At 44.6% G+C, this 25,481-nt stretch overlaps 1 protein-coding gene across 1 annotated transcript in view; it reads left to right on the top strand.

The window, feature by feature from the left end:
• Positions 1 to 25,481, top strand: part of LOC136774056 (uncharacterized) — a 114,757-nt gene that overhangs the window by 32,728 nt on the left and 56,548 nt on the right. Inside the window, exon 2 of the mRNA XM_066728120.1 lies at positions 578 to 651. The gene's annotated coding sequence lies outside the window, so the exon portion shown is untranslated. The remainder of the gene's footprint in view (positions 1 to 577; positions 652 to 25,481) is intronic.

Genomic DNA, 25,481 nt, shown 5'->3' with positions numbered 1-25,481 from the left:
AAATTGCGGTAACGAAACGTCGCGCTTCTCGCGAATACAAATTCGCAGTACAAATCCATCGGGATCGCTAGAATTTCTCAGAAAAATTCCCCTTTTCCTAGCAAAAGTTTGAGGCTAGTAAATTTTCGTTAAATGTCTCATATATACGAGGACGAGGTAAATTTTAACCGAAATCGTTCTTTATGCTGTTACTCAACATTTTTAAAAATCAGATATTCCTCTCCTACGCTCTATACATAAAAAATACCACGACTGCAGTGATCAATCCCATTCAAACGCAACAAGAAAAATATATACAAGAGAATACCTTGTGTGTGCTTTTCTTTCTCGTTCCTTTTATCATATTAATAATAGAAATAGCTATAACAGTTACAATTAATATACCTGTTACGCAGTCACTCCAATTTCATAAGCTTTCTTATTATCATTATACTGTAATTATTTATAATTATATTCTGAAAAAAAGAGTATGAAATAACGATAGGTATAGCCAATAGATAAGCTGAGAATAAAATAAGTGTCTAGAGTATTACAGGTGACAGATTAATAATGGTATAAATTGTTTGAATTTTTTCAGGAGAAATCGGTGAGGAGCGCAAGGACACCGGTGGATAAATATGTTCTTCTGGATGACTGAATAAGTGGATAAAGGTAGGCCTATTTGGATAGCGGAGGATCTAATAGATCTGTATTAGACGTGCTCCAAGATGATATCGTTTCTTATTCTAGTTGGAAACACACCTCTGCGACATGCATAAAACAAGCGAGCTTAAAGTCGCGTAGTAGATATAGTATATATATATATATATGTATATACGGACAACGAGTCGTGGGAAACCTCGGCAGACGCTACCAAACGTGATATCCGAGGTCACTCACGAATTCATAGGATCTCTCTGTTCTTACTCCCTCCCCCCTCCACCCCTTCCCGCACTCCTCGACCGCCTTTCCCAACTCCCACGCTACGAACGCTCTCGTCCAGCTTCGGAGATTCTTCGTTTTGCCAAGATCCTCCCTTTGTAACTCGGTCGCGCAACGTTTTAGAAATGCTCGTGTGGATTTTCCAGCACGCCTCGCCATAAATTCACCAGCAATGAGCTGTAAACTCTTTTGGCCCGCTGCTGTTGAGATTTGAACGCGTTTATCTCGAAATCCTCAGCCAGTAAATCGTGCGTCCCCCATCCAACTAACTCTGCCCCCCGTCCCCGCCCCCGCATCAACCCACTCCACCCACGAAGGCGCATGTATTCTTCCTGAATAGCGGAAAGCAGTCTTGAGTGGATTTGCCACAAATTACATTTAACCTTGAGCATTGGCAGCGCTTGGGAAGAAAAGCGCGCGGTATTCAAAACGATGGGGCAGGTCGAGGATGAGAGTTGGAAACAGATGTGGTTTTACCTTTTTTATTTTTGTCGATTTAATTCCACTAGCAGAGTTGAAATGTTTTCGCGTCGAATGGACGCAGAGTTGCATGGTCTTCGCGCTGGCAGATTTTAAGCGATTCTATTCACGGTAGGTGGTGACCCATTTGGGAAGGAAGAGGCGTGTACGTGTGTACTTGGCGTGTGTCTGAGCAACGAGGGGTACTCCCTCCTTTTCATAGCCTCGGCCAGCTCCTCGGTCCCGCTACCGGCCACTTTCGTGCAGTCTCTTCAAGTCCCAGCGGCCCCAGAAGTAGTTAGTTATGTCGCGCGGTTTGCATTTTAAAGAAGCAATGAGAGAACCAGCGACTAACGACGCGTACATCCTCAAATAGAAGCAACGAAGTAGTCCGGGATTCCCCGCCAGCAAAACCAAGTAGAAAAGTCCCTGATAGATAGACAGCCCTGCCAACCTTCCCTCACCCCTGCTCCGCACTTAACGCTTGCTGATGAACAAATTCGCTGAATTTTTTATAAATAATTCAGACGGGAAATTTTCACGCTTCGTGAACTCACAATGCAATCGAGTCATGCCGGGGCGTAGGTACTCTCGGAGAAAAATAATCTTACGGTAGGAGTAGGTAAGAAAAGGGGAGATTAAAACTGATTATGGCAAAAGGGATTTTCAGAACAGTGGCAGCATTTCTTGCGTGTATATGTATAAAGAGTGTAGCTGGTATTGTTATACTTATGACGTACTATATATAGTCGAGAGCGATGTGGAAAAACGCGAGGTGTGATTCATCCCGCATAACCCTGTGTAAACGTGTATATATATAAATATAGCAATTGTCAAAGATGCAGCTTTAGAAAAGTGCATGCTCGGGGGTGTATATAGTAATAATAAGTGTGTATAAGAAGAATTACGCAGAGGCATCTGTCGGTAATCCTGTTGGAATTACGTGCTTCTCACCATTATGAGGGGCATTAATGCTGTCTGTAGCTCGCCAGGGGTAAAAACAATGGCTATTCCCAGGACACTTGTCTGCCGGCGCTATACTTGCTCATTGTTTCTTCACTTGGAATTTCCGCCCCCTCCGGAGGCCGATGAGGGATGGCCAGGCGCAAAGCTGAAGGATAAACCATCCCCTACGAGGAACGAACAGACGGAAAAAGTACATTAATAAAGTTAATGAACGGAATCTAGCCAGTTCTTATCAGCTGATAATTTTGATTGGTTTCCCAAAGCTAAAAAAGAAAGCGGATACCGGTGGAATGGGGTGGGAAGGCACAGGACAGTTTGGGGACAAAAGAGGGTGCAATAGTGCTCGGCTCTGAAACTCACCGCTTCTTTTTATTAGTCCGAACAATTACTGTAAAGTGGTTGATTCGATAAAACTCTTCGTGTTTCCGGCGTTCTCCAGTCTGCCTTTAAAGAAGAGGGGCGAAGTATATGTTCGAGAATGAGTGAGTGAGAGAGAGAGAGAGAGAGAGAGAGAGAGAGAGAGAGAGAGAGAGAGAGAGAGAGAGACTTCCTTCCTCTCGCTCAGAGTAAATAAAGGAACCCGATGAAATCGAATCTTCACACGCTTCTCCACCGCGTCGCCTTTATCAGTCCCATTACGCTCGGTTTGCCGCTATCCAACTTTTCAACCGGCGACGCGACGGCGGCATCGCGATGCGTCCTATAAGAAACCCCGTGAAACTTGAATTTCCCGAGGCAATGCAGCCTCGATCATGCCTGGAAGTGATAAAATGACGACGGCAGCCGGGGCGATGTAGGATGCGTTTTCTCATGCACGCTGCAGCAGGTAAATCTCGCCTAAAATAGGAGCGGCATGATTCGCCGCCTTCTTGGAAAATTGCACACGATAAACCAACATCTTGGATTTTATTAAACGCCCGTATAAATTATTTCCATTTCTTGCCTTGATCAGCCAAGTGGAATAGCGTCTGCTGTAATAACAGTCAATTACGAAAACTTGGATATTGCAGGGGATAGTATGACGGGACACTATGGGAGTGCCTGCTAATTATAGCTTTGGAATTCTCAAAGTTTGAAAGCGTCGGGGTTTGAAGGGTTTCCATAAAGATAGTAGCAAGATATTAGCAAGGCTTTTCCAAAAGTATATGAATGGAAGTGGCGTGTCAGTGGCAATTCAGTCGGTTCGACAATGAGCCAGTTAGAATTGCGGTACGATGCGCCGCTATTTTGGCTAGGACGCTGCAAAGGCAGCTATTCATCAGAATCAGAATTGAAATCGGTTGACAGGTTACGGTTGCTAAGTCGGACTGTATAATTAGCGCAAATTTGCCAAGAGTGGCGTGCGTGCATGGTCCAGCGTGCCAATATAAACGGACAGTAATGGCATTAATTTTACGCACCGAACTCTCACAGGCCACCGCGGACGATAATTGGTGTTACGCGAGAATTATGATCGTTTGACAATAAACACACACCCATCCCCACCACTCTGGCCCCACAAACGCACACCTTCGCAAGGCCATTCGCGCGTCACCCCGATATATCAGCTTCGCTACTTACCAGTAGTTATAGTCAATAATATCTACGAGGATTATTAAATACCAACAATCGCGTGTTTCGATTCTGATGACTCCAATCAAACCCCGCTCCTACGTCCTAAAAGCGCGCGTCAACGAGGAGTGCTACAAATAATTCCCAAACTCTCTCTCTCTCTCTCTTTATAGTGATTTCGGCACAGAAGGTGTACCTGATTTTTTCTGTCATTTAATCTTTATCGCCGACATCCATGATGAATCGATTTGTTGCAATTTGGACGAGGCCCCGCGCGCGTCGCAAGAAAGATGGCCGGCGTAAAGTGGAAAATGCCTCGAAGCAGTGCACACGGTGGATGGATAGCAGGACGGTGCAATACCGATTGGTACAGCCGGTTATTCGTGAATTTATTGCCGTTAAGAACGGCCGATTCAATTACAGAGACGCCTGGAATCCTTCGTCGCGACGACCCATCGAACCCAGCAGCGGTGGCTGGTCGAAAACAAAGATTTAAGCCAGTAATGTGCTGGATTCCAGCCGGATGCTATAATGGTATTACGAGGGAATTACAAGATAAACAGAGATTATCTCTTTCACTGACGGCTTCGTTCTTCTCCGTTCTCCCCCCCCCCCCCTTCATCCGATCATCCATTCTACCAAACTAGTCACTATCCCCCACCCATTCCTCATCCCCCACCCCGATATCCCGAACCCCTTTAACCCACTTGCAAATCTCACTGCCGCGCATCCACACCCTTTTCTCATTTTTAAACTGCTTTTATGAGAGGGTATAATTTTATAGTCCCGACTCCTGACTCCGCTGAGCTGTCTCTATACATATTTATTTATGTTAATACCTCTGTACGCCGCTTCATTTCCTTCTCTTATCCCGACGCGTGGCCCGAAATGACATCTTCCACCAAGTCGTAAAATACAATAACAGCTAGCTCTTTTATCGCTGAAAACTCTATTGATATTAAATTTCCTTCCATTCTGGGTTAAGCATTTAATAAGATTTTCTTCTAATTTTTCTTCCTTCCTCTCTCTCTCGAATTTTGGCTGACTGTTTGCAGCATGCCGAGGAATCTTCTGCTCGTTGGAACCGATGTAAATGAGCCTTCATATTCGTTAGGATCAAATTGTCTTTACGATAATCTACTGGCTAAAGTGCAGCTCCGGTTTCTCGAGCTTCCGCTACGAGCTCCAACCGGAAACGTAATTTTAGACTGGAGCAGCTCGCGCGGATTTTTTTCAATCTTCTCGCTTGCACACATCGCGCTCGTTAAAGGCGACGGTACCGTCCGACTTCCGGCAAAAAGAATACGGACGCGGTGCAGCGACGCCACGGCCACGAGTCCACTCTGCCAATTGAAAATGCGATGATGAAAGTGTTTAACGAGTGGACGACAATTCTCTCATCTCCCAGAAACGCGATCAAATGTCTCATTTTAATTCTTCGCACTTACTCTCTCACTATTTCATCCGCATGCATATATGGATATAGGTACGTGTGTGTATGTATGTATATCCATCTCTATTTCCCCGGAGATCAATGCTTCATCCGAAAATAATTTTATTCCTGGAGAGCGATAGAAGAATTATTCCACTAGAATTTTCCTCTATATACTATAATATAAATGTTTCGACTGTGCTATACCGTGAACCGCTCTGCATTCACCTCTAGAGATTACGTGGTTTGCGGTAAAATCCAATAATAACGGAACGACGATACACTTTTTATAGATAACTAAATCTATCGCGGGAATCCAGCTAAGAGGTAAATTTGACCCGCGATAAAATCATAACTTTTCAATTCGCTTAATAGCACTCCCAGACCATTATAATACGTATAATACACCCACTAATTTATCGTCTCGTTTTCTCTCGTAAGAGCTACAAGAGAGTTGGACGATTTTTAACTTTAAATAGAGCTATAATAGTTATTAGGAGCTTGACTAATGATCGGAGCTGCTGTAACTATATATATATATATATATATATATAGAGGGGAAAGGTCGGAAATTTGGAATGCTTTTCGCACGGGATCGAATAGTGAAGCAGATTGAATAAGAGGAAATCAGGCTTAGCCGTGTGGACGACGTGCGTACGTAACCGCGCTCCGGGATAATTATTTGTGGCACGGTTGCCAATTAAACATTGTTACGTACCGCACCCCTTTCCTCCGAGTACGAAGCTGGAATGGCCGCGACAGCCGACAGCCGCAATGTACGTCGTCGCGCGCGAACAAACTCACCTCCTCCCCTTCCTCCTCATGCAATTCCGTTACCTCCCGCTTTATCTCTACGCCAATTCCTCCTCCCTTATCCTCCCGACCCTTCTCCAACTTACTCTTTCCACCAGAACTTCCGGTCCAAGTGCGATCGCCACCCGACACGACAAACACGACATAAAACACTATCATAACACAAATATAAATATAGATTGACCACTGTGGATCTACGGTTCTCCATTCTCTCTAACCCCGTTCGATCGTAAACACTAAATTATTGCAACGGCGCATACGGCTGTAATGAAAGCACACGAGAAGTAGGTATATGCGATACGGTTACTTACGTATGCTGTGAGTTGATTTAAGGTATTCGATCAGAGTTGAATATAAATGGTAGGAATGTTTGCACTTTATTAAAATCAGCAGAGAGTGTCCAGTTGGTGATGAAAAATAAGGTGGGAATAATAAAGGTAGCGATGCTGCAGATTAAAGAATTCGAAGGTATAACCAATCGTCCCGTAGTCTTCACTAATACTGGATCATTCAACTGATCGTCTGAAAAGTATATTTTGATAGCCGAGCACAAGTTTTGGTAAACGATTATTTTCTTATTCATGATCGATACAAGATGTTGAAACAATTTGTCAGGAAGAAATAATGTACGCAATTTAGTCGATCCTTCGTCTCTATTTCCACTTTTAATTCAGACGACAAAGTTTTAATATTTCTGAAGCGAAAGGAGAAAATCTCTGACAATAATTTGCTGCGACTTTTCATTAACCGATTGGTCGCTGGGATAGAAATTGGAGTGGAGATATAATTTTGCTAGTGCGATGTAAGAATAGATTTGTTGGTGATAACGAATGAATGCTAATTTTTCGTCGTATCTGAAGGAGTTGGTAATTTGTTAGGGAGCCGGTCGGTTGAACGGCGCGACGGGAAGGCGCCTGCGACGCCGTGCGTCGCGACGGGACACGCAGTGATTACCAGAATGCGTCCGCGCGAGTATAATTTTGTCCGCGTTTCACCGGCCACTCGGAAAAGGGTGTGTTGGAACGCATTAATACACGCAACACTCTCATGGAATTACGGATCCCTTCCCCTTACCGAGCTTTTATCCGTACAATCCTCGAATACCTGACAGGTCTGATCAATTTTTCGCCTCTTCCCCTGATCTATTAATTATATCTTCGCCAATTATCCGTCCGTCCGTCCATCCATCCATCCATCCATTCCCCACGGTACATTTTTCCTCTTTGATATCTCGCTGCACCGGTAAACAAATTAATCAATTAACACTACAGGAATTAATTAAATTATTCATACATCTTGATTAATTGTTCGAAATTATAACAATTTCGAATAATCGATATACTCTAGCAGGTGGAGAACAAATATAAGACTATAGACGACCACTTAGTTAATTCTTGCGATTGGCCAAGCGACGGAGCAGACAAGTTGAAAGTTTTAATTCATAGACGCACCAGTAACGTCGACGAGTCGAAGCGTTGTCGGTGCATCAATTAAATTATCGCTCTATTCGAGGTGGTAAGTAATATTGGCGTGACCCCAAACCCAACTAAAGACTTCTACTCTCTCCGCTTCTCTGTGTACTTCCGGCATACTCGCTATTAAGACGTGCGTACCCAGCCCAACGACCCTCGACCACCCACAATTCGCTCCTAACCTCCCTCAATTTCTACCCTTTACAGCTCCTAGCCACCCCTTTTCCCTTCTTCTCTTTCTTTTTTTTTTGCTTTTCCCTATTCCCTTTCCCTGCCAAGCATTCTTGCTGACACCGTCTTGCTCCTTCGCCGCCTTCTCCTACCAACAGCATCGTCCCCTTTCTTGAGGAAAGGGTGACGGCCGGAGGTAGCTACTCCCCCCCCCCCCCCCCCACCCCCGACTCTCACTTGCTCTCGACGCTCTCTCAATCGATCTTCACCCTCCGGGCCTCTACAAGTCGACACGTCAGAGGTACCAACCACCCCGAAACCTCCTACTCCTCCAGTTCCATCACCACCATCGTACTATAGCTTCTCCTCATCCCATTGGCTCTTCGAGAACTCATCGATGTGCAGTGATGGGACTTAGTGACTTACCGATATCATCATCATCGGTATAGGCTATATCGTGCGACGACTATTCACCACTATGCCACTTGAAATATTTTCCTCTTTTATCAAATTGCTTTCATTATTATTGATAAAAAATATTTTCTCTATACCGCGTTTCAAGAGAGCCTCGTGAAGTGTTCCATTGGTCCGAAAGATACGTTCAAACCAATAATGAGAGTTGTCAGCGCTACGCACACACACACACACACACGTGTAATTTGGTGCATGATAAAGCTTAATGCTTCTCGCGACCAAGAAGAGGAACTGCGACGATGGAGCTTTCGCCATTAGCCTCTTTGAAGCAAATGAATATGCCCTCCGAGTATGACTCTCAATTATTCTCATAATTATCACAAACGAGCAATTACCGTGATTTCGGAAGATGCCCGGCGGCCCGCCGCGCCGTAACCTCAAACTAAATTTAGCTTACTCTTCTACGCTGGAAAGCTTACGTTGAATAATTTCCGCGATGCATTTGTTAAATTTGCCAGATCTGCATATACGAAACATTCTCTTTGACAAATTAATGCGCCATATTGGGTCAGCTATAAATGGAAGCTTTTCGGTTTGGATAGCGAAGGTTGCAGGCGTACCGAAACTATATACTTACTACCGGAAGATGCTGGAGGAGCTCTAGCTAGCGCGTACATCAGCATCATCTTGCATTTGCCGAAATTTGCAATCGAGTCATAGCAGTCGCGATAAACAACGCTCGCTCCTCGCGAGAGTTTAATGGTATTTATAAATTTTTCTCGAGCTGTTGGTGCGAGTCATGATTTATGAGAGGAGAGTTGATTTATGTTTGAAAGTGATTTACGGGCTTTTCTTTGGCGAAACACATGCCGCGATGAAAAGTGAAGTCATAAAAAGTTACAAACATTAGCGATAAACTTCAATTAAGAAAGTCTGGAGTGTGACTGCGGTACTGCCGCGAAAAGATCGTAAAAAGACACGTGAACAAGTTCCATTATTCGTGCTAATGAAAGACGTAAACGTTGACGTAAGGTATTTCCTGGAAAATACCTACTTAGCCGTACTTCATCCCGCCCTGAAGATAGGTGATAATTTTTAAAATCAATTAACCGCGCAGAGCAGAGTGCAATAATGATAATTAAATATTACGCTAGCGTTAATTAATCTCTCAATTCTCGGACCAGTTTCGATTGCGTCGATTCTCAATGGAACGCGATTGATTAGAATTGACGTGTAACAGTTGTTCGTGTAACGAAGGTCGTTGATGATGGATGCTAAATTAATCAAGATGCGTTTATCGACTAATTATTTGAGCGATGAAAAATTAGCGAGTAACGCGTATATATATGCGCAGGACGATTTATTAGATCGATCGTTGAAACGGTATATACGGTTTGACGTATTTCGAGTTCTTCCGGCTGGACACTGTGCAGCCTTTCCTCCACTTTCCCTCGCGCGTTTACTAAAGTTACAAGACCTCAAAACCTTTTCGTGTCCTCCAGCAGACGCTGGTCCGCTGTTCCGTGATATATAGGCGGCCACTAAACTTCTGTGCTTCCCATCAATTTCGCCGCAGCTAAGAATCGCGCAACCACCGTGCGATTCCTGGCCTCGTTTGCCAAGCCCCGTAGGTCTGACCTTTTTGTCCTAACAATTCTGCCACATTTTTATGCTTTTTTAAAGCTTACCGCTTACCCTCATCCTTCCCTTCGGTTATTAATGCCCGCTGCAACCGATCCCGACTCCCTTATTTCTCCTTCTGGTGATATCCCCCCAACGCACACACACACACACACACACACATACATACGCGCACGCACGCAAACTGAACGTTTCATCGAAATATCAACGTTTACGCGGAAACCTCGTGAAATTTTCGTTTACGTCACCCAAGACTGGGAATAGCGAGGTTCGTAAAATCCCTCTGCCCGAATACACCACTTGACGTTTCAAACATGCCAACTTGTTTTACAGTAATTTCCCTCTGTATTTTAACGCGCTGGAAATCAGATGAGTGCGTCTTATGCAGTGTCTAAAAGGAATTTCACGTGTCGCTATATAGGAATTTTATATCTTCGCGTCGCCATTCCGCGAAAAGATTCTTACCTTGCGAACTTTAATTTATATCGCGTGGCAGCGTACCACGATAATTCAACATAATTGGTCGTAAAAGCGAGAGGGAAAACATCGCTATATAAAAATGCAAAAATGAGACAAAAAAAAGCATAGGATTGGAGGTGACAAGGTAGAAATGCAAAAAATGCTGGGAGAAAATAATAAAAGTCTTTTTTCGGTTGGATATAAAAATAGAAATAAAAATTATTCGTAAACCGAATCGCTTTTTATTCTATGCTATATACAATACGCATAGGAGCGTGAGACTTTGACGGGGTATTTCGCAGTGTCTGTCAATTGGTAGGCTTTCATAGGCTGGTATAGGAAATGTTAAACGGCGTGGGGTAAAACGCTCGTGCATTCTGGCTTTCCACGCGGTACAAAGGATTACCAGTGTTCGAGTCGCGGATTAACAACAATCCGACAGGGCCGACAAGTATGGATACGCCGACGCACACACTGCTTCAGCTTACGCACTCGCGCCGTTTCTGCTATATACATATATAGTTGCTTGGCGCGGGCTCACGTACAGAATATATATATATATATATATATATATATATAGGGGCAGAGAGCGCGGCAAAAGCTCTTACAACAGAGGTAATGTAATGATATCCCAACTAATTAAAGGAAAATATTAATTTGCTTGTTTAGCGAGCTCAGACGTGATCTCAGGGCGCAGTCGCAAAAGATTTCTTGATTGAATTACGCGAGGTAGCTGTGGAGCTTTATCGCGATGGAGAGCATTGTCTTTAAGCGAAGGAGGCTAATTCGAGACTAGTTCCAGCACTTCCGGGGACCTATAGACCAGCTTAGACAAGTTTCTCATTGCCTGATAGTGCACGTGTACTACATAGCAGTTATCCTCTTCTCTCGCTACATCCGGCGCTTCGCAAATTTACGGGCTGAAAGCTCGTCCGTTCGCTAAGTTGGATACTTCAGCTAAGTCAGAGACTATACGGACTACAATCCCAGATTGATTAAAATATTTGCCAGTTCGCGACTTACCTCCAGGAATCTTCCTGCTGCAGACAGTTTAGCCAAGAAATTGGTTGGTTTTTATTTTTTTCTTTCGTTCTTTCTTCCTTCCTTCCTTTAGAGATAGAGGCACACGGCCGTCGGATAATTACGTGACATTTCCGGAAGGAAATGCTGCTGCATTAGAGAGCGGAGAGCAATAACTTGATTCCCCCAAGAGCAAAGCTTGGCCGCGGTGGCCGCATCGTCGTTGATGTGACGAATAGTGGGCCAAGGTAGCAAGCCCACGGCCGTGGAAAACTTTTAATTGATGCGCGGCCGCCAGAGCGAAAGAGAGCCGTGTTGCGTGTATTTAAAACAATCTTAAAGCTCTGCCGTCCTCTTCGCGTCGTCGTGCTGCCAGCCAGTAGGAAATTTTCCCCCAGCAAAGTAAACATCTTACAATGTGCTGAAAACTCTACGGAACTCGAGGTCTCTGACAGGAATAACGCTCGGTGCATTTTCGGTATAATTAATTATAATCGCGAGGACCGGAAGTGTATCTCGCTACTTCGCCACGATTGTTTTCAGTTCGTTGAAAAGTTGAAGAGAAGTATTTTGCAGGAGTTTCGTCGTGCAGCCTCTCGCTACCAATCGAGGCGGCATTCCTGCAAAGAGTACCTACCATCGAGGGGAGGAGTTGGGGGGTGGGGGGTGGACGCGACGCTGCGTAGTTGGAAAGAAACTTGGGAACCGTGATGAGGCGTTTTGTAAAATCGCAAAGCCCGCCTATATATAGTGGAGGAGTAGACGCTTTGGTAACTAGACGCTTCAATTCGTGTAACGTGGAAAACGCTTAAGAAAAAGCCAAGTACGGGATAGAAGAGAGCCGGTGTATGCTCTATACCATGCACCTATATATATATATATATATATATAGAAGGACTGCACAAGCATCATGGGAGAGTTATGGCATTCTCCGCTCGTTTCGCAACCCCTTTCAATCCCCTAACGATCTGTCGGATGCTTGGTCACGTTTCAGTATCACTTGTGTATCCCGTGGCCCCTTTCACCCATTTTCCACGATCCCTTGGGCCTTTTCCTCCACTTCTCGCGACACCTTTCCCCCTCCCCCTTCCCTTCCTCACCGATTGAGATGCAATTTTCCTGGTATCACGCATCACCGCCGTCGCCCTCCAATTAACACACTTGACGCTGCTCTACTGCCAAGTGGATTGTATATATACGCGATCAAGACGCATCTGCTGAAAAAAGACTTAATCTTTGTTTCACCTTATTATTATTATATTTTTCTTTTCTCTGCGAAGAATCGGCTTTTTAATTTTCATCCCTCACCACCGACACGCCTCTATAGCAGCCGACGGATAAAATATTAAAAAGCCCTAATCTCTCTCGTGAAAACTGTAATCAGACAAATGGATTTCATCCGATTGACGTTGAGTGGAAATTTTCCTTGCTCCCTCGTAACTCCCATTTTATTTCAGTCGGGAGAAAGACGTATGAATTTGTTCTAGGATTAATGCTCGGGCAAGGGGAAAAAGTGTGTTTGTGGGACGGTAAAGGAGAGACGGTTAATTGGCCTAAGGCAATTCGTAGGAATAGCAAGGTAGCTCGTTTGTCGCCATGCGAGGACAAAGAGTGGAGAAAATTCGCTTGCGGCGACGTGGATCGTTGAAGTATTGTCAGCTGGCGGGTATCATGGGGGCCTATCGAACCTCCGTTTCTTCATACCAGCTAACTTCGGATTAGCCAGCCAGGATACGAATAGCTGACTGGGCTATCGACTCACTGGTATTAAAGATGGCGACGTCCCTTCCTTCGATATTACTTTTTTCCATTTGCAACCCGACCATCTCGCACTATCCGTCCGCATATACCCGTAATCCAGCTTATTAATTGAATTTACCTAACCGACCAAGAATTATCCATAGCTATAGATCCTACCGAGCTAATAATTCAACCTTCCATTTTTAGTTTTCCCACCATGATCAATCTTTTTTCTACGACTATGAATAATCTCCGGTGCTCAACTTTTATTTATTTAATGGGACAGAATTAATGAGAGCTAAATATATAAAGCATTGTGCAGTTATACCACTCGTTCTTCGATATTTTCCTCCCTTCGAATATACAAAATTCTTAATCAAATCATACATCTACTTCCATCATTAACGGGTATGTATATATATAAGAATAACGTATACGTATAGCAATTATACAAACAGAGTTGTTTGAAATAAAGAGAGCTGTAGGCAATCACATATAATATCGCATGTTCTGCGCTCTGCTCAAGAAGATGGAATGAGCTGGCTTTAACGCGATACTCCCGGTGTGTCTAACGATCTCTTATGGGTAGCGTTAACGACGCGTGGTTATATATCCAACAAACAAACAGAAAAATGCGAAAGAACTTCTTCTTACCTTATATATTCTACTAGCTTGAATTTGCCCTCCGTTTTCAGTAGAAATAATAAAGCTTTTTTAGCCTCTTATATACATGGAAGAGTTTTTCGTGGCGGCGCGGGCTAAAGTGGAGTGGTAAGTTAGCGCACCGAGGGAGAAAGAAAGCAGACAGAGTTTCTGGGGGAGAGAGGGGAAAAACGTGGAAAGTTGGTTGAATCATCTAGCGCCTGTGCGCGCGCGGTCACAGTTTCGCAACAACTCTCATTTCGACTGGAAGGTGGTAGTATGGAGCTGGAACGCGGCTGCTGCTGGAAACGGGCAAGAGTCTAAGCTCGCACGGTTGTTATTGGCCGGGAGTAAAAATAATGCCGTTTGTCTGTATATATACGTACACCCGGAAGAAGACACGTGTTTGGCTCCTTACTCTCGTTCCCTCTCAAGGTTTCGAGATCCGCTTGGATATTTCAGTGGAAGAATGGACGAGCAGGACCCAGTGCGAGGCGAAATATAATTGGCTCGCGTACGAGGAAATATGATCCGGTCTCTGTTTCTGACGCTAAATAGGTCGGAAGTTGTGCGAGCAAAGACGACAGCAACAGCACACAGGAACAAGATTTGCTTTCGGTTCCGACAAGGAGTTCGGGTCGTATTAGATGTTGGACCGTCGTGCAAACTTGTTTGTTCTGCACTGACGACAACGGCGTCGACGATATCTCCTTGCACTTCACCATAAGGTACAATGCTAGCTGGGATTAGATTTCGGTGCCATGCTGCAGCTCTTTGCTACCATACACGCCCAGTCTGGCTGCTGGCCGGCTGCGAACCCTTCTCTAAACGGACATTGCTACTCCATGGAAGCAGCAGCCACCACCTCACGATTGAACATGCATCCACCACCCACCCGCCGGCATAACGCGCGCGTTTTCAACGATAAATTGCCATATGACACCGAACAGGACACCAAGCAAATATACGCCGGACGAAAAATTGGAATACGACGCTAAACAATAAATTCCTACAGCGAACATCCATCCGCCGCAAGCAAATTTACGGCATTCGATGATAAGCTGCCGCGACAAAAAAGCAAAGCCAACAAAAGTCCTAGCGTTAATTGATTAATTGCTCCAGATTATCGTCTTTGTATCGTATGTGCCATACGAGCTTTCTCACGATACATTTTGTTACGTGGAATGCACGATGTATATATGGTCTAATTTATTCGAACAGAACTCACGCCCATCCCCCATCATCACGACGATGATTTGGTTTAAGATTTTTGCATTCATCGAGATATTTCAGGCATTTTTCTCCTTTCGTAAATTACATGGCAAACTGAGATCCCGCGCGCGGAGTACTGTTCCACACAGCGTCCGTGCCTCAGTCATTTTCGAATTTCACGAGACACTGCTGCATTATTCATAACGATATTTCCGGACCTTAACGCACGGACGAGCGGCTTACAAAGGAAAGCCGTTTGGCCTGAGAGAAAAGGCGAAGGGCTCGAATCAGAATACTCGCACTACTTGGCTAAACAATATAGCATCTTTTATTCGCACCCCCAAAAGTCTCCTGTATATAGCTCGCTTGTAGGGCGAATCTTTAATGCGGCCATTTATCCCATTCCATCTGTGTATATATAGGTATATATATTTTAACTCAATGCACGCGAGATAACTCCTTCGAATCCCTTTCAGCAATTTCTAAGCGAAATCAGTACGCTCGGCAACTATTCTCCCTTTATCGAATTCGTTTGGGCCATTCGAGGGATCGATGCGCGCGATAAATATGCCGCTCGTTCTCCGCCAGCGAGCTAGCGCAGAGTTTTAAAGTTAAGTAAAGTAGAACGAGTCGTTGGCCTCGTGGCGACTGCAGTAGAAACACAGCGGCCGTAGAGCCTCCGATGCCGAAGGACTCCGGGCTCGATTACTCCTAGCTGGAAATTCGATGTCGACGGTGTTTGTGCGGTGATTTTGCGCCTTTAATATCCAGTTTAAATATTCATGAGATGGGTTACGGGAGAATCGGGCTAGGGTCTGTTGCGACGCGTACAGAGACTCGGCGACGTTCTTGGATGCTGCAAGCGTCGACCTGTTCCACTCCGTTAAAGTACAATGGGCGTATATAGTATATCGGAGAATGTTGCTGACGCGCATTCCTGTTTCAAAGCCGCGTAGTCAAAGGAGCTTCCACCACGACCGACCTGCCTGCCATTAAAACCACCCAGCAGCAAAATTAAATCAAATCTCTTTCGGCAGACAATTTTTCCTCTCAATTGCTCCAATAAACCTGCACGAGCTTTCTTCGCCATCGACCAATAACAGTTTAATCCGACAATATACACGTTCTCTCGATATTTTCCAATCAGTATATATATATATATATATATATATATATATATATATATATGTACAACTTCAACTTTCCAGACACCAAAATCTGGCATGATTAATTATTGATAGATACGTGGGCAAAGACCCTGAGCATCGTGTCTAGTAATCCATCAGACCCATTCTACTTAATATAACGCTCGAGTAATTGTGGCCAGTATAGCATAGGCGAGTAGCTCTATCGATCCATATTCGTTGTGTGCTTAATAACCATACAAACTGTTCTCGACGTAATTTCGGCTTTATTAAGCTACACGAATTAATCATTGACCCGCGGTACAAAATTTGCCATTCGTTTCTCAGCCTTTTTCTCCGGGCCTGTTTGATAAGACAAAATGAAACTATAAATTCTACTCGTAAATGCCGTGGCTAAGCCACGATAACCGTGTTATAACACCTCTATGGAATTCTCATTCCATTTCTCTTTTTCTATATATATATATATATATATATATACGCATACCGGTGTGACTTTTATATAGTTTAGTATGTGCAGTGCCTGTATACTGTTTTTGCCTCTTTCTTTAATTGTGACCTCCGCTTCGTTACAGATGGTCAGTCTGGCGAGAAAGAACGAGCGCAAAAATAACCTTAGATATTACGTCATGTAATCAGTTAGTGAAAGCAATTCTGCTAAAAGCTTGCTAGCTCCCAAGCTAGACTTTTGCATAACCGTCACACGCCTCGCATCTCCCCCACCCTCTCTCTCTCTCTCTCTCTCTCTCTCTCTCTCTTGTTCTCCCTCTCACTCGGTTTGGAAGCAATTACTGCTGCTTTTTTCAACCAGTCGAAATACCGAGGACGCCAGGATCGATGAAGTCGACGTCGAATTTGGCACGCACGGTCGATCTTAAATCTCAATTAGCCGAGTGTAAAACGACGTTGGGAGAATTAGGAGAATTAGCATAAAAGGTACACACACAAAAAATGGAAAAGCGTGTAAAATGGACGTGCAAGAGTAATTTGGTAAATCATAGAGGGTCGTTTCTGGACAGAATAAAGTCAAGAGAGATCGAACGTTCAAGGATCTCGGCTAATCCTGCGGAGGAAGATCGACGCGAAGGATTTGAAAGAAAAATGAGGATTATCTTGGTGGTCAGGATCGAAATATCCTTTACGGGGGGTGCAGGTTTGAGGCTAAATAGCAAGCAGATGAAAGGATGGGGAGGCTGGAGGGGGGGGGGGGGGGGGCTCGTTGGTAGGTGGCATAGTGGAATAGTAGGGTGGGAAAGTAAGTGTTGTCTGCTCGATCGCGATCACTTCCGTCCCGTTTCGTTGGTTCCTTGCGAAACGCTGAACGGTCGCCTGGCAACCGAAGCCCCAAAACATTATGTCTGACGAGGGGAAGTAGTGGCTTAATGGATACATATTGATACCATTTGTACACCCGCAATCCCCTGGTGTAACTCCAATACACCGTCGAGATACGTTCTTGACGCCTATGCGTAACGCGACTTGCCTCTATACCGGTTTGACTCAAACTCCCCTGCACATCCCTTTGGAACTTTTACCCTCTTAATCTTTTCTCGAGATCATCCCTAATTTTCCTAAATTTTTTCTCCCTTCCCATAATCTCAAAATTTTCTCAACTTTCTTTTATCCTTCCATTCTGTTCCCCACACGTCGATCCTTATCTTAAAGCTCTTTTCCAAGACTCTCGGTCCCCCTCCCTCTCGCGTTCACCCTTTTCCTACGTCTTACTCCCCCCCCCCCCCACCCTGTCAAGCCTTTATCTTTAATCCTTTCTCTATTCGAGCAAATGAAATTTTTTCGCTTTCCGAGCGTCCTTAAATCGCTAGATGTTTTTTGGCCGGAATAACGAGTTAGATTTGAATTCGTGCAAATTTCCGAATCTGTTCGGAATACTGAGGGGTGGTCGTGGGGGTGGAAGGAGAGGAGGGGGCGGGGGGGGGGGGGCGTACGAAGAGAGTCGGCTTTAATTCGAGTCACGCAATCGGGCGCGCGTCGCAATTCCGCCTGAGAATCCAAGGGCTTTGGAGCGGGTCGCTGGTGGTCGATCGACGGGACCCTGTAACGTGCGGGGTACACAGTGAAAAGGGAGAGCGGAAGGTGGGATTCAAGTAGATTGGAATCGTGAAATTAGAATCTCCTCGGCGGTGAAACGAGCGTAGACTCAAGCGAAGGACAAAGCCCGGTCCTCTCGATACAATAGAGGACTTTGAGAATTCTTAATATCGGACTATTTGAAAAATACCTCCTTCCTTATTCCATCATACTTCAAACGTAAACTTTGTCGCTGAATCTATCTCATTTAATTTATTTAATCCACCGATAATCCTCATTGAGTTCCTTTCCTCTTGTGCAGAGGAAGATAAAGGAATACTTTATACGCGGAGCCAATAACGTGTATAATTCAATATCGCAAGAAACCTTTTACCTCTCCTGCCTCTCAATTTTTATTTATCTTTATTTTTCAAGAATTTGTATGATTCATTGAACATACTCTGTCGGGCAATTCCCTTTGGCAAATATAGCGCTTGGTAAAATAAATTTTCAAACTTGTAACCTCATTTTAGGAAAAAGGAATGTCGACTTCGTGGAGGTGGGGAGAGATCCGAAATAAAAATTGGCAGGGTCGGTTGATCGCTGCACACGTATACCTATCATGCAGCGAGTAGAAGTAATAATTACATCGGTTCAGTTGAACGAGCAAAGATAATGAAGGGTGGAAGGAAAGTACTAATTGAAATTCTGCATGGAGCGATTTTTCGACGAATGGTTGAATCGTTGGATGCACAGTTAGGGTTAGACTTGGGTGTTATATATAGGTGTATTATCGCAACCACGTAACGGAAAGGTGAAGAAGGGATGGGGAGAGGGGGGGGGGGGGTAGGAGAGGAGAAACAGAGGGAGAGCTGTATCGGGATGAGACAAATTGGATCAACCGATACCGGGTCGCGTTATGAACACAAGCGCTCCCCTTCCTCTTGTGCGTGGCGCAATGTAGCTCACTCTCTCGCTTTCTCCATTCTCTCGTAGCTTTCACGCGCCCACTCCGTTCTCTGTCACTTTCACGCTCACGCACACACGCACTCGACACTCCTCTCCCGTCAGCCACTCCACTTTCACTCCCCTCCCCTCGCTGCAGCATCCACTCAAAGTATGCCCGTGTATACCTGAACAGGATCCTCTTGTCATACGAATTATCCCGTGTCACTATCCCTTCACCGATAGAGATAAATACCAGCCTTGATAAATTATTCTCGCACCCACTCGCGCATCCCTCCACCGCCTCCCACGCCCGCGCGCTTCTGCTCGGATTACCTCTGTTCTATTGCGGCTAACTGTGTAATTGTGTTGCAATCCTACATGACGGATTAGCGATACCTACATATATCATACGAAAATGCTTAATTCACGATCGCGCGTTAATGCCTCGTAGGAAAACTCTCCACACCTCCACCCCCCTACCGCTATACATCTCGTAATTTATATTGTGTATAGCATCGTCCCTGTTATTGCTGGATCGTTATCAGGATTTTAGCCAATGTTTGACCTTTCCGATAAAAACCTACCACCATCTATCCAAGTATTATTCTAGACAATTACCTAATTCAGTAGTATATATACATCATGTAATATATAATCAAATGATTATACACGACGAGCAAGCCTCATTAACGCACTGGGTCGAGTTGATTTTCTCCAGCCGAATGTTACGGCATGGCTGGAGCTGTGTCGAGAGAACGCTAGCCCTAGACTATGGTGCATCCTGGCAAACGTTTCCTGTTGTTTAGCATCAGCACGCGCGCCATTTTACTTGGCTCTGTGGAATAGCAGGGCCGTGTATGGACAAATAATAGTACCCTAGCCATAGCCGCGTGCCCAGGCCACTACATTGATGCACAGCTAAGAGGCTCGACGTGTAATTTATCATGGCTGGTGCCACTATAATAAACTGAAGCTGCCTCTGCTATGTGCTACCGCTGCCTTACTACTGCGTGCGTGTTATGGTTACGACCATTCCGGCTGAAGCGACGATGATATTCCACCAACCAGGATTTACCTGCATCCATCGTGTGATCCCTGAATTATTTCGTGGAACCTCTGTGAACCGACTGCTCTATATAGTACATAATACGTAAATACTGCAGTTATATTCTCCTTTGCTTTCCTTTCTCATTTTTATCATTCAATTTAGAGGCGTTCGATGGCTCGATCTCCAATTGACTTTCGAACCCTGTTTTTAAATAGGAAATTAATTTTTCAGTCATGCAGAGCCACGACACGCTTTAACGAACGATATACTCTACCTATCGAGACACTTTGCATATTTCACAAAATATTTGCCACAGTATGGTGTGTGATCGGTGTATCTAGAATGCTCCAAAAAGTATATATATATAGTTTGATGCTATATACGGCTGGGCTCTTCATCCTCGTCCTACCCTTAACGACACGAGAATGGGAAGATTTTTCATTGCTCTTCTGATCGTTCCTGATGCACGTACAATCCAAACTGGCTCGTCGATATGAATCTGGAAAAATCTAGCCAACTATTCTGGTCATTTTATTACCGTGCTCTAAAACAAGTAGTAAAGGTTTACACAAGTCGGACATGGTTTAATTTCCAGAATCCTCCTATACTTACGAATTTATTTCATAAATTGTGCAGCATTTTCGCAAGAGCTCGATCATTGCGGCGAATGGCGCTGTTAAATCTGTTGTTTCTGGCGAGAGGACTTTGAATAGCTTAACGAGAAGGTATATATAGTAGCTGTAGAGGGGGGAGGGTGGATTTGTGGAGGATGTATCGCGTATAATATAATGCTATATATCTATAGGTAGCATTGAATTAGCTCAGAGTGTCGTTTGCCGGGATTAGGACATATACGCTATATCTACTGGGAAGGTTCTGTGGTGTGGAACAGGTGAAGCATCAATCGCGAGGTTTCCGGCCGCAGGAAGGAAGTTCCGTCGCGCTATGGTCGAAGTTGCTCAGCCTTAATCCTAACATTACTTGAAGATAGAGCTAGCCCGGTCTGTCACGTCGGGACACGGCAAATTAGTTCGCATCGATCAGACGGTCCGACTGCTTCCTACAGCCAACATGAATTATCCAGACATGCCAGATCGAATCACGATCGATTCACTTCCCTCATTAATCCATCTCTGATTAATTACTCATCCCTACTCGATCCCCTGTTTTCCCTTCATCCAAAATCTACCTAACGTTTCAAAATCTCCAACCAAATATATATGCAGTATATATATATATATATATATATGTTCATTCTCCTGCAAGATTGATAAATAATTTCCTCTTCGCTGTTAAATATTTCACCGACCTTTTTCAGCCGCCAAGGAATTGCTTCAGGCAGTTTTTGCCCTGGAGACACATTACAAGTCAATGACACATTACACGCGACGATACAAGGGAAAATTCGTGGTGCAATTTCGCCAGAGTAGAAGTTTGCATTGCAGCTTGGTATACGTTACAGACTGGCTGCACGAAACCGTGCTTCCCCGAGCCGTTTCACTCGTATTCCAGCTATCGATCGAAGATTTCAATCCGCGTACGGTACGTTTACAGAATACGATACGACACGAGTACTCTCTGGGAGAGTCTCATTGTATTCCTACGATAGGTGCAGTCAGCCGCAAGCAGCCATTACTACGAATATATCGAGACCCTGTCTGCCTATCATCGAACTTCATTCACTCCATCCCCTCGATCCACCTACCCCTCTTATAATATATATAGGAATATATATGTATATACTATAGATACCCAAAGATTGACCAACCATCGACATGCGTCTATTTCTGCACGGTGCATGTCACCTGCTTTTCACGCAAATCATTTTTACATCTCTCCATAATATCACGTTGGATAATCAAGCGAAATTTGATTCATGCTGTATAAACTGAGACACGTAAATATGCTGTAACTCAAAGTTTCTAATTATTGACTTTCACCACTTGGTGGACGTGGCATATTCGTAATTATTAAGCGGCGAGTAGCTGTTGCGAAATTGTCAAAGCTTCCGCCGATGATCGCCGAGATTTTAGTAAACGGTGAAACGATGCTGTGTAGTAGCTGGGAAATGACGTTAATTAACTTGCAAAAGTATTGCAAAGTTTTACCGGATATAATTAAAACAACCTTGTCTTCTTGGGTTTCTCCAACAAAAATAGTAGATTTCCGATCGGTCGTTTATTGCATGGTACTTTTTATTGCTTTATATTTTGTCGTACATATACGTGTCTACAGACATAAACAATCTTCGGTCGTATTTGATTCTCGATTTTATCTTCGGCTATAAAAAATAGCCCGTCTCTCCTCTATCGGTTATGTTTTAGTAGTTACTTATAACTCGTCGAACAGAGGACTTATGCTACCAATATGCGATAATAGTCTACGTACATGTGTATCTATCTCTGCTGCTTTGAAAAACGAATAGCGAGAATATTGCTTAAAATTGGAGATTAAACGATCCGCAAGAATTAACTGTAAACATCGCACTTTATTTCATTACGGAGTTGGATGGGCTAGTTTAGCGCAGTGGGATATGCGGGTGGAGATATACAAATCCCGTCGGCCGAATCGAGTTATTCGGGCTGGAAATTGCGCGCAAGCGCTAATTGTAACGCTGTAATCGAACATTTAATATCTGCTGCTTTGGCCTCGATTGCGTACTCTTGCAAAATGAAACGGGCGTAACGAAACTTTGAACCGGATGGTTTCTCGTTGGAGGAGAGTTGCCGGTAAAAGCGGCTGATTTTTCGTACAGATAACTACTGGTATCGAAATGCGCCCGCTTCCCACTGGCGAGCCACGATATGCTTTATTGCCTGACGCTTGCTCAGCGGAATTTTCTCCGAAATCATCGTACGCTGTTTCGCAAATTATCATTTTATTCCCATCGGAAAAGCGATTCTGGCTGGTTCGTAAAATCTGGCAGTACTCAAGGGCCATCTTATCAATGGTGTTTCGCACCGAGGGTCAAGTTTCAATGGACTTTGGCGTAATTAAGGGAGTTTTTTTAACGGCGTGCGGCTAAAAGGACCAAGTAAAAATAGTCGATGCGAAAAATCGTAGGTGCATGGTCGGTCCGCGAGTGGAAGCACAGGTACGAAGATAATCGCGATGAGAGAGGGAGAAGGAGAGGGAGAGGGAGAGGGAGAGTGAGAGAGAGAGAGAGAGAGAGAGAGAGGAGCTACAGGGAAGGACTGTCTGTTAGGTCCTTTGCGCGTAATTTACTCGTCGCTCGTATTCTCGCATGATCCTTGTGCGCCAGGACCGTATTAACGGGCACATATCCCTCCGCTATTGTTACGAGGATCGTTTCTGCCTCTCGCTTGGCATTAACTGCCAAGCTCTTCCCTTGGCTATGCTCGTGTTCTCCTCGTCTCGTATGTTCTTCTCCCAGCGAATGTGCGCCATGAACCGTGTCGAATAACGACGCTGCGAATTCGCTGGACAACCGGACCCATCATGATCGACGGCTCTGATGGACTGGATATAAAAACTTTATGATTCATACCAGTCATTCTCGAAAATTTCACTGAATTTTACCTCCTGATAATCTGCTGTGATTTACGCCGAGCTGAGCTCTTTTTTCGTCCTTTTTACTTCTTTTTATCACTGAACGCATATATAGCTCTTCAAAGGACATCTCCTTTTTATTTCGCTAATTCAACAGGGAGAACGATCCGTTTTCATCAGACGGTGTTACTTGGACGTCGAATGTTTCGAGAGGAGAGAGAGAGAGAGAGAGAAGCTGACAGAAGTAAAAGAGGTATGGAAGAAGCGAGGCGAAGAAGAAACGCGGCCATTTCCGTATCAGGAGCTCAGGTATTGGCTGCACTTACGTGTCGGTGAGTTGGAGTGTTGCAGTGTGTATGGAAGGTAATACGGTGGCTGGTACTAGCGTCACATGGCTATTTAGAGAAGGACGAGAGGAAAAGGTCCTAGCAGCCCGGGGACATCCTGCAGAGTTGCCTGCAAGAGGTAAAGGAGCTGCCTAGAGAATATATAGTATATACTGCAGGAAGACACACCGTCTCATCTCTCTCTCTCTCTCTCTCTCTCTCTCTCCCTCCTGCACTTTTACCGTCTCCTATTTCCTACCTTCTGCTTCAGAGCCATCTCCGCCTTACATCCCCCTACGTCCTTTGTTCGCGAAACGTTGCGGGAATCCGCAGATGCCGACGACTCGCTTGTCTGAACACGAACACACCTTGCTCTACTTTCTAATAATTTTGTTTTCCTATTGATTACGCTCGCCTGCTGCAAGCAAGCCAACCAAAGCTTTTTTCACATTTTTCCTCACCATCGTGCATATATATATATGTATATACGAGTTTGTGTGCGCTAGATTCACGTTAAAAACGTCTCCGACATAAAAGGACAGCTAAATGACGAGAGACACGCGGTGGGATAAAAGGAGTCGGAAGGACTGCTGGTGGCTCTCAACATTGTGTTTACACTACATTGTTTCTCAGTTTGGGATTAATTTTCATAATTTTTTACATGGCCGGAGGAGAAAATGGCAGTGCGGTACGTATTGTTCGGCTCCTCTTCCCATTGCTTTGTACCGAGCTGTGCTTTTCTTCGTCTTCTTTGTTAGCGTTGGAGGAATAGGACGGCACGGCGTCGGCGGCGGCGTCGGCGGCGTTCCGGGAATTCACAGATGCCGTCTGGTTGTAGGTTCGCGGCCGGCATCTCTCGCCTTTTCGCGCGCACTTGCGAAAAGCCAGTCCATTGACACGAGCCATTGTTGTCCGGTCCAGGCTAATAAAGAAAAATAAAGTTCCAACGGTGGATATTAGCTCTGTGGGCGAAAAGAGCTACTGAACTGCCAGCTGAAAGAGCAAAGAGTAAAACCTGCGGAATAAGTAAGAAAGGTATAAAATGGAGCTCGCACCCTGCTACATAATGTGTGTCGAGGGTGTCGAGGTTCGTTCCCCCAAAAAGAATCCTGCGCGAAAAGTACCGAACGATTTATTTCATATCCCAATGCGAAAGCTAACTAGCCGTTCCTAACCGAGCTGCAGCTTTTTATCCCCCCCCCCTCTTCCTCCCCCCTCTCCCTATTTTATTCCAACTCTTCGTGCTTTCTTTTTCACGAGTTTTTCGAATACTTCCGCGGAATCAATTATGCAGAGTATGAAGGCGTGCGAAAGGATGACTTAATTCCGTTAAAAGGCCGTCGGCAAGAACGTAGTTCCTGACTCATGTCTGCCACGGAACAGGTACACATATATCGATCCGAGTGAATTCTATAGGAGGCAGAGGCTATCCATCTCGGGATTGACGCGACCACATCCATCAGTATCGTGTTATAGTATAGTCGAGGAAAGAAGGCTCGACGGAACGCTTTTCCGAACATATTAGCTCGAGTCCTCGCACCACCAAACGACCATAATAATTGC

The sequence above is a fragment of the Prorops nasuta genome, unplaced genomic scaffold (assembly GCF_024137725.1).
Source record: "Prorops nasuta isolate Cenicafe-Biocafe unplaced genomic scaffold, Cenicafe_Pnas_1.2 PNAS00006, whole genome shotgun sequence".
Lineage (NCBI taxonomy): Eukaryota > Metazoa > Arthropoda > Insecta > Hymenoptera > Bethylidae > Prorops > Prorops nasuta.
The sequence above is the reverse complement of the archived record's forward strand: the minus strand, read 5'-3'. Positions and strand labels throughout refer to the sequence as shown.